Consider the following 10,398-nt stretch of genomic DNA (forward strand, 5'->3'; position numbering starts at 1 on the left):
TGAGGGAAGCCCATATTTTGCAAAAATGGATTTCAAACCCAAGCAGAGCTTCACCTAAAATCAGTGCTCTTAAATACTATGTTACTATTTATATTCAAATTAGCTAAAACTATAGCTGAATATATGGTCATAGAATATCCACATGACTACTGAGTATTTGTTTTATTTAATAAATGAATAAAAGTGTTTAATGAAATCATTTATTTAATAAATTGTCATTCCTCAGAGTCAATCATTCACATGAATATTAAATTATAGAACTCATTTTGTATTGCCTTTGATAGATTCTTTCTGTACTTTGTAAATTTACATGTGGCCATGTATGACAATGTATGACAACATGGGTAATTTTTCAATTAAACTTGGAAGAGACACAGAGATATTTACTAAAGTTTTATGAAGATAAGAGATTATATCACATATCACACAGTTAAACTTGCTAAAAATAAACCTCTAGTTTCCCAAATTTCACCTAACTACTGTTAGATTTATCACCTCAATATCAGTGTCTTCTCTCTCCCAGGCCACTCTACATCCTCAGAATTTCCCTAGTCCTTTATAGCCTCTTGCCAAAATTTGGTTTGCCAGTCTACCTATTAATAATAGGACTCATTCAAGCAATGAGATTTCAGCAAAGCAGATATGCTTGGCAGCCACTCTCTTTGTGTCTCTGGCTAGTTTCATCTTAACACATTACATTTTACAAATATTTTTACAGTTTGAATTTTATATTTTGTAGTTTTTAATAGCTTGACAATTATATCTCATATTTTAAAATCATTTTATTTCAATGGAAATTTTAAACAGTGAAAAATGTAAAAAAATGAATGTTCTATAATTGCATCCATGCTCAAGAATTAACCAGAATTAAAATTCAGAAATATATTGTGACAATGTTTCCATATGATTACATACTTTCCAGATCACACAATCTTTTACTGAGTCAACATATATTCATTGATTCATTAAAATATATTTTTAGACCTCTACTTATGTGCTCTTAACATGTGTACAGTGTTTTGACAAATTATATAGAATAAATAATAATTTGTAAACAAATTTTCAGCTGTATACCTTTATATTGATCATTTGTGATTTAATACATTAGCTTTAGATTTTATGCTGCCGCTGCGCCTGCTGCTAAGTCACTTCAGTCGTGTCTGACTCTTTGCAATCCTATGGACTGTAGCCCTTCCCTCCAGGCTCCTCTGTCCATGGAATTCTCCAGGCAAGAATACTGGAGCGGGTTGCCACTTTCTCCTCCAGGGGATCTTGTCCACCCAGGGATGGAATCTGTGTCTCCTGTGGCTCCTGCATGCAGACAGATTCTTTACCACTGAGCCACGGGGAGATCCTTAGAGTTTATAGAACTAATCAAATGAAAATATTAAGATAGAATATGGAAAAACCATTGAATACATTTTTTAAAACATGGTTATATAATTATGAACCAAAATATTTATTTTTGTTACAGATTTAATTTTTCATTAAAACAGTAAAACTAGTCTCTGAAATATGTACCTTTGAAATGAAAGTCATCTTTGAAAAACATTGTCATTTTTGTTGAGAACATGTATGCTTGAGGAAAACAATTGTTTTGTTTTGTTTCTAGGCAGCAAATTATGCTGAGACTGAGATTGTCTTTGACAATTTATGTAACACAGGTTCACTGTGGGAGATAGAGTAATTTCACAATCCAATAGCATACAGGATAATGTCTCTTAAAAAGCCAATAAAGAAAGAGTTCAAATCAATACTGGAGTAATGACACTATGGTTCCGGACAAGAGGGAGACGAATAAAGTCCAAATTTAGTTGAACTGCACCTTTCTACAGCAGGCCCTCCAGAGTGGGCTTAGTCGACCACAAGCAGATGTGCATCTGCCAGGGCAAAATGTTGCTAGACCACGTTGCTAAGGAAGGTAGAAGCTATGCTGGAGGACAGGGCACGTTGCTAGGAAAGGAAGACACCTATATTGGCAGCCAAAGCGATCTCCTTAGGATGCTGCAGGCAGGCAAAGAATCATTTCATCCAGGTGGGAGCTCATCCTCACCCCTACCCCACTCTTACCCACCCCTCAACACAAAGTCTTCAGAGAATTATTTAGATGCGCAAAGAGCTGCCTTGCCCAGACCAAACGCTCTGGAGATACTGTTCACATCTCTTGGTATTTAAAGCTCAAATGTTCCCCATCATAGTCGCTCCTCCTTGTGTTCTTATGGATAAGCACCCAGCAGTGCCAGTCAATAGCGGAATTAATGTATGCTTGAGAATTTCATGGACTGAAGAGCCTGGCAGATTACAGTCCATGGGGTCGCAAAGAGTGGGACATGACTGAGTGACTAACACTACTTCTATGAGAGCCACAGATACCAATGATAACATCCTGACACAGCTTCCTCAATGTGAACAACTTCACTCTCAGAGCAAAACAGCTTCATTCTTAGATCAAAACAAGTGGGTTTGAAATCATATCTAACGAATATAGGAACAGTAATTCTCAAAACTCACAAAAAATACCACATCTTATGATGAAGTGAAAGTGTTAGTCACTCAGTCATGTCTGACTCTTTGAGACCCCATGGACTGTGGCCTGCCAAGCTCCATAGAATTTTCCAGGCAAGAATGTTGGAGTGGATTGCCATTCTATTTAGATCTTCGTGATCCAGCGATGGAACCCAGTCTCCTTCACTGCAGGCTGATTCTTTACCGTCTGAGTCCCCAGGGAAGCCCCTATGATAAAGTAGCCAAACACAATTTCTGTCAAGATATTTCCTTTATTCACTTTCTTCTGCTTTTGTCTAGTGGAGATTCACTGCCTGATGGCTAGAAACACTAAAATAATGCAGCCAGTGTAGTGGTCTAAATCATTACATTTTGTTAATAAAATTTTTAATTTTTTTCTTTCAATATGTTTTCATGTCAGGATGATACAATTCTTCTGAATGGAATTACTTATTTCATATTAAACCCATAGTGTATATGATAATACTTTATATCATAATTTTTAATGATCAAGCTTTTTGGGTAGAAAAGTTTTTTTCTTTTCTATGTTTGCTCCAATGAGCACAAGGGGCTGTGGAGTCACAAATGTTTTGTTGTTTTTGTTTTTTTTTACTATGTTTTTCCTCTGTTGTTACCATAGAAATGAAGTGGCATCAGAGAGTCATGTCATTTTCAATAAACATGCTTTCTTATTTATTTGTAACACTGTTTGACAAATGTAGTTTAAATCTACTATCCAAATATTCTGGCTTTTCTTTTTAGTTAGGCATTTAGGTTGCTGTGCTGCTGCTTACTATTAACAGCTTCATGATTTTTATTAGTGTGATAATGGGTTGATATAATGGACTTCATCCTCTTCCAGCCTATTTCTGACACTGATCTTATCTTCCCAACAAAGTACATCTTAGTCTCTGTCTCTGTCACTTTTATCTTTGTCTCTGTCATATTTAGCTTAGTGTTAGTGGCTCATTCGTGTCCAACTCTTCACAACCCCATGGACGCCCACCAGGCTCCTCTGAAATAGCCAAATTTAGAATAATGATGTTTTACAATTTATATCTAGTCTATTATTTTAAAAGAACAAAATAGATTTCTCTTGTTATTTGACTAATGCTAAATATTCTTCACAATGTTGTGCAGGAAGAAAGTAGAATGGCGATTCAATTATGTGTTTATTTGTTGTTCTAGACTAAAGAATCCACTGCTGTGACAAAACAGCTCCCACTGCATTAGGTTATACACTACTGAAAACAGAGAGATAGGATCAGGATCCTTGTATTAAATTGGAGGAAATTAATTTCATTTCCAAGCTCTTGAAAGTCTTTACATGAATTACCTCATTAGATTCTTATGGCTAAGCTATGAGTTCAGTCCTGTTACCTACTCTGTATTACAGCAGGAAAAACTGTTTAAATAGGTATAGTATCTTGCCCTAAGGTACAGCTTGTTAGTAGTAGTTGTTTTTGAATCTTGGTATTTACTGCTGCTCGATTACACATGTTTAAATTAATCATTACCCTAGAGTGTAGGTAATGATTAGTACTGACGAAAGACAGCTCATGCAAAGTGATTAAGGTCAAGACAGAAAAGAGACCATGAGGTGTCTGGGAAACTGGGAATGGCTTAAAATGATAAGTGTGATGGTTAATGAGCAGGAGGCCAATGATAGAGTTCCTTCGTCTGCTTGGTGACTGTCTTACTCCATTCAGGCTGCTATGATAAAATATCACACATTGGAAAGCTTATACACAACTGAATTTATTTTTAACACTTTTAGAGGTTGGAAGTCCAAGGTCATGATGCCAGCATGGTCGGGTGACGGTCTTCTTCCTGGTTCATTGTTGTTGTTCAGTCGCTTGGTCACATCTGACTCTCTGTGACCCCATGGACTGCAGCACACCAGGCTTCCCTGTCCTTCACCATCTCCCAGAGTTTGCTCAAACTCATGTCCATTGAGTCGGTGATGCCACTCAATGTCCTCTGTCCTCCCCTTCTCTTCCTGCCTTCAATCTTTCCAGCATCAGGGTCTTTTCCAATGATTTGGCCCTTTGCATCAGGTGGCCGGAATATTGGAGCTTCAGCTTCAGCATCAGTCCTTCCAATGAATATTCAGGGTTGATTTCCTTTAGGATTGACTGATTTCCTTGCAATCCAAGGTACTCTCAAGAGTCTTCTCCAACACCACATTTTGAAGGCATCAGTTGTTTGGTGCTCAGCCTACTTTATGGTTCAACTCTCATATCCATACATGACTACTGGAAAAAAATATATATATATTTTGACTTTGACTCTATGGAACTTTGTTAGCAAAGTAATGTCTCTGCTTTTTAATACGATACCCTGAAGAAGGAAATGGCAACCCACTCCAATATTCTTGCTTGGGAACTCCCAGACATGACTTAGTGATTAAACAATGAGTGAGCAGAAAAGTTTAAATATGAAACAATAGGTTGACACTATTGAAAAAAAAAAGAAACAGACATAAGAGAGTAATGTAATACAACAATGATATTCAAAAAGCAGAGAAAGTATAATCCTAGAAAGAAGAATTATTCCCAAATAGTACAAGAAGAAGTTAGTCATAATCTTCTTTAATACTAGTAAGAAATTTCAACTCATGGAAAAAAATTAAAGGGGAGAAATTGACAACAATGAGCTGACAAAATTCTTGTGAAAATAGGAAAAAAATAAAGCCATTGCTGAAGTGAAACATTATTAGAAGGATCAGGAATCAGAATGGATGGTGCAGAAGAAAAAAGGTCTGATACCAGGATATAGAATAGAACAGAGAAAAAAAAATCCACCAAGAAATAAAAACTACTAGAAGAAGGCAGCAAATAAGAAAAGGAGAGAACAAAGCATTAACCTATGGGTTGTTGTAACTCCTACCACAATTCTCAACTGGAAATGTCATTTTTTACAAGGGGAAAATATCAGGCTGGTTTTAAAATTCTTTTCTGTAATTTTTAGTGTCAAAAGGCATACTAATTAACCACAAACTCAGTAGATTAAACAGAAATATATTGTCTCATAGTCTGGAGACTAATTTGGAGATAAAGGGGTTGGCAATTTTGGTTCCTTTTGAGGGCTGTGACCAGGCCTTTCTTCTAGCTTCTAATCGTTTGTCAGTCTTTGGTGTTCCTTAGTATAATAGGATTCTCCACAGAAATGGAACCAATACGATGGGTGGATGGATAATAACAGATAGACAGATTTATTATTAAGAATTAGTTCATGTGATTATGGAGGCTGAGCAGTCCCAAGACCTGCAGTCAGCAAGCTGAAGACCCTGAGTCCAAAGGCCTGAGAAAGTAGGAGAGCTGATGGTCTAATTTTACAGTCTGAAAGTCAGTAGGCTCAGGCTGGAGAGTCAAGAACAGCTGATGATTCAGTCCAAATTTGAAGGTCAGAAAAGATCAATGTCTCAGCTCAATCAAGGCAGAAGGGGTTCTCTGTCTCTCTCTTTTTCTTTTATGAGGAATTCCCTCTTACTCGTAGGAGGGTCAACAGTTTTGTTTTATTCAAGCCAACCACTGATTAGATAATGGCCACCCGGATTATGAAAGGCAACCTGCATTACTAAGTCTACCAAATTTAAATGTTAATCTCATCCAAAAAACACCTTCACAGACACACCCAGAATAATGTTTAACCAAATAGCTGGGTACCCTGTAGTTCAGAAAAGTCTGATACATAAAATTAACCATTGCACTTAGCTTCTGTTGCATCACTCTGATCTCTGCCTTCATCTCCACATGGTACTCTCCATGTGTACATATATGTATCCAAAGTTACCCCTTTTATAAGGACACCAAGTCATATCAGATTAGAGAGCCACCTTAGTCCAGAATTACTTCATTTTAATTAATTACACCTGAAACAACCTTATTTCCAAATAAGGTCACAGTCTAAGGTACTGGGGGTTTGGATTTCAACACATGAATTGGGGGGGCCAAAATTAAACCCATCACAGAAGGCATATCAGTGATTTTTCTCAAAATTAGGAGAGAGGAAATACATGACACAGAAATTGTAAAGCTTTCTAAGCAGGGTCTTGAGTTGTACAACTCCAGAGGACACAATCTCAGAGACTGCAAGGTGAGTTGTGTTTCTGGAGGCACCATGCACACCTCATCCTAGGTGACAAATCCCCCCTGGAGTTACATACAATGGGCATTCTTCTGTTTTGCAGGCAACAGGAAATCTCAAACATGCACTGACTCAGAAAACACAGGCACCCGTGAACCCGGCCTGCAAAACAAAATCAACCACGGCCTAAAGGAAAATGATTTAGGACTGGATGAACAATTATATTAAAAGGACAGTGGTACAGTGGTTGGAATTTTGTGGAATAAAAACTACCCTTTAGCCCCTTGCAGCCTGCAGCGGCAGGTGCGTCGGTGCTCCCCAGCCGGGTGTGCTCCCAGGGCCGCGGTTCCGTGTGGCGCCTCGCCTCGTCCAGTGCCTAGCAGCTGACTTGGAACTAGTGCGGACCTGGGGAATCCGAAAAAACAACAACAAAACAAACAAACAAACAAACAAACAAAAACTACCCTGCCGGGGGCCAGCGTGAGGAACTCCACCCATGGCAAAGGTCATGAGGAAGAAGGCTTGGCATACGCAAAGGCATGATCAAGCCTCAGGAAACCCCCTGTTCCCGAGCATCCAACCCCCAAACCAGAGTCTGTTTCATGCTCTCACCTACACCTCTGACTTTACAGGGGTGCTCTCCCCCATAACCATTTCTCTCCGAGAAGGAGTTAACTTGCAGCTCCAGTTAACAAAAATTCCTGGGCGTCACAAGAGTGTTTCAACTTAGAAATTCCTCTGGAGGTCCTCTAGCCTCCCTGATCAGGTTCGTCAGGCCACATGTGATTGTTTACAGCCTTCCAAACTTGAGAGGCACGAGATGCTTTAAAACTTTCTAAATACAGACTCTTTGAGAAGTTAGAAAATTATTAGTATAGTATAGTGGGTTGATTAGAAATTATATTGGTGAAGGGTTTTTTCATTTGTCCTGACAATAATTACTGCTAATTCCCTGCCCTGGGTGTGACAAGGATGTCTCAGGTCAAACCTCTCTGCTGACAGACTAGCTTGTGTGACAACCTCTCAACCATAAACAGCACAGAGAGTTTGGAGTATTAGCACAGGGCTTTTCTCATTGTTGAGTCAGTGATTGCTGCCAGGCCTCCATATCCTTAGGCACCTGGGAATATATTAATCAATGTATTTGGAATATAGAAAAGGAAATATAGTAGTTTTTGATGTTGGCAATACTAGACTTTTTGAGTTAATGAATTTTCTCTTTTGTTATAGATCACTGTACTTTGTTATAAATCACTGTGTCCTTGCTATGTAAAAATGTAAATTTATCACTATCTTAAGACTAAATAGATCTTAAGGGGAACATTGGTCAAGGGTTTACATTTGCTGAGCCAATATTTGCTGCTAAATCCCCATATTCCTTGCCCTTATAATGAATATAACTAGCATATAGGAAAAATAAGTATTAACCTTTAAGATTAATCATGTTAAACCTTAGGCTAAGTAAATTCCTTTCCTAGTTGTAACTCACTACACCCTCACCCTATAGGAATGCAACTTTATTTGGAGGGTGACGCCTGATTTAAGAAAAAATCACCCCTGGAAAAATAAGTTTTCAGGTTAACTGACCGGTATCAGAAAGGGCCATAAAATGTCAGCAGGTCTCATGGCCAGAAGATGATGTCAAACCCAAAGACCTTTGTATAATTTTATATGAAGCACCTGATTGTGACAAGGGTCAGGTCTGCTGACCCCCGCATGACTCTGTATTCATCCCTATGTATAACAAAAAGGTATATAAACAAACCTGAAAAATAAAGAAATTGGATCAGTTTCTGGAAAGACTGATTCCCCCATGTCGTTTCTTTCTTGCTCCTCATTTTCCTGGCTGAATTCCCATCTGGAGCATGGATGCTATTCCACGTAAACCAAGTTATTCAGCCTCTTTTTTCTCCACTAATTTTCCTATTACACTATCCATTTCTAATCTCTCTATATATCTGTAATTAAGATTTTTCCTAGGATGCCGATTCCATCCCCACCTTCGAATCACCCTGGAGCCACCGGGGCTGGACCCCAGCACTACCCTTTACTTTATAAAAGTATATGCTGTTCAAATATTTTTAGATTAAGCTCATTTTATAGTCAAAATCCAATTTTTAAAAGTCATTTTGTTTTATTTTATACTAAAAACCCAATTTTTAAGTCACTTCGTTCAGTTCTTATTTGAGCTAATGATAGTAAATACAAGTCTCTATAATTCAACACTATTACTGTTTCCTTTTGTTGTTGTTAGTCACTCAGTTGTGTCCAACTCTTTGTGACCCCATGGACTGTAGCCTGGCAGGCTCCTCTGTCCATGGGATGCGCCAGGCAAGAATACTGGAGTGGGTTGCCATTTCCTTCTCCATTGTTTCCTTTGAACAACATCAAATATCACCCTAACAATTTATATTTGTATACTGCTATAGAATTAAAAAATAATTTTACAGTATCATTCTATTAATTCTCACAGCAACCTAATTTCATTGGAGCATGTATGTTATCTCTGTTTAAAATATCTTGCCTCGGGCTTCCCTGGTGGCTCAGTGGTAAAGAATCTGCCTGCCAATGCAGGGGACACAGGTTCAATCTCTGGTCTAGGGAGACCCCACATGCCATGGAATGGCTAAGCCCGTGTGCCACAGCTACTGAAGCCTGCACACTCTAGAGCCTGTGCTCCCCAACGAGAGAAGTCACCACAACAAGAGGCCCATGCAATGCAACTGTTTAGCAGCAAAGACTCAGCACAGCCAAAAATAAATAAATAAAATTATTTAAAAAATAATAGTGTTAGGAAAAAAAGAAGAAGCTGGCCTTATATATCTTACCTCAGATCATCTGGCTATAAGACATGAACCCAGAATCCACTTGGTACCTAATTCATTAAAATATGTTTAAAATATTTTGCTGAATGTATGACTGTGAAAGTCTTGGATAAAATAGAAAATTTTGGCTAAAAAGAATACCCAGAAGAGTATCTCCAGATGCTAGATGTGGGTGTGGGTGGACATCAGTATATAAAAGTTAACTTTAAATCAACATCCAAACATTCTCTCTTCTGTGAGTCTTTTCTTGGTTTGGTTTTACCACGTTTTTTGCTTCTGTTGAATTGTAACCTCATTTCAAAAAATGGGACAATTTGAATAAACTCATGTTTGTTAAAGAACTGTCCATCTTTGAAATAAAACTACATTGTCTTTAAATATGAACTTTACACAGTCCTGAATCTATCTCTGTCCTGTGAATACCAATGAAACAGTGCTTTAAATTCAGTTTTTAAATTATTTTGCCATTTTCCAGCATGTTTAAATAGTAAGATACAGGTAACTAGGGATTAAGATACAAATTCAGGGCAAAGAAATGAAGATTAGAAAGGTGGGGTTTGCTAGACAGGCTAGTGGGATGGATCTTTCGTGCTGTACAAACGGTGTTGGTGGGGACCTAAATTCACTGTTGTCATGGAGACCTTTGCACCTGGCTGACATCTATTTCTGCTTTATTGACTATGCCAAAGCCTTTGACTGTGTGGATCACAATAAACTGTGGAAAATTCTAAAAGAGATGGGACTACCAGACCACCTGACCTGCCTCTTGAGAAACCTATATGCAGGTCAGGAAGCAACAGTTAGAACTGGACATGGAACAACAGACTGGTCCCAAATAGGAAAAGGAGTACGTCAAGGCTGTATTGTCACCCTGCTTATTTAACTTCTATGCAGAGTACATCATGAGAAACGCTGGGCTGGAAAAAGCACAAGCTGGAATCAAGATTGCTGGGAGAAATATCAATAACCTCAGATATGC

The sequence above is a fragment of the Oryx dammah genome, unplaced genomic scaffold, assembly GCF_014754425.2.
Source record: "Oryx dammah isolate SB20612 unplaced genomic scaffold, SCBI_Odam_1.1 HiC_scaffold_23, whole genome shotgun sequence".
Lineage (NCBI taxonomy): Eukaryota > Metazoa > Chordata > Mammalia > Artiodactyla > Bovidae > Oryx > Oryx dammah.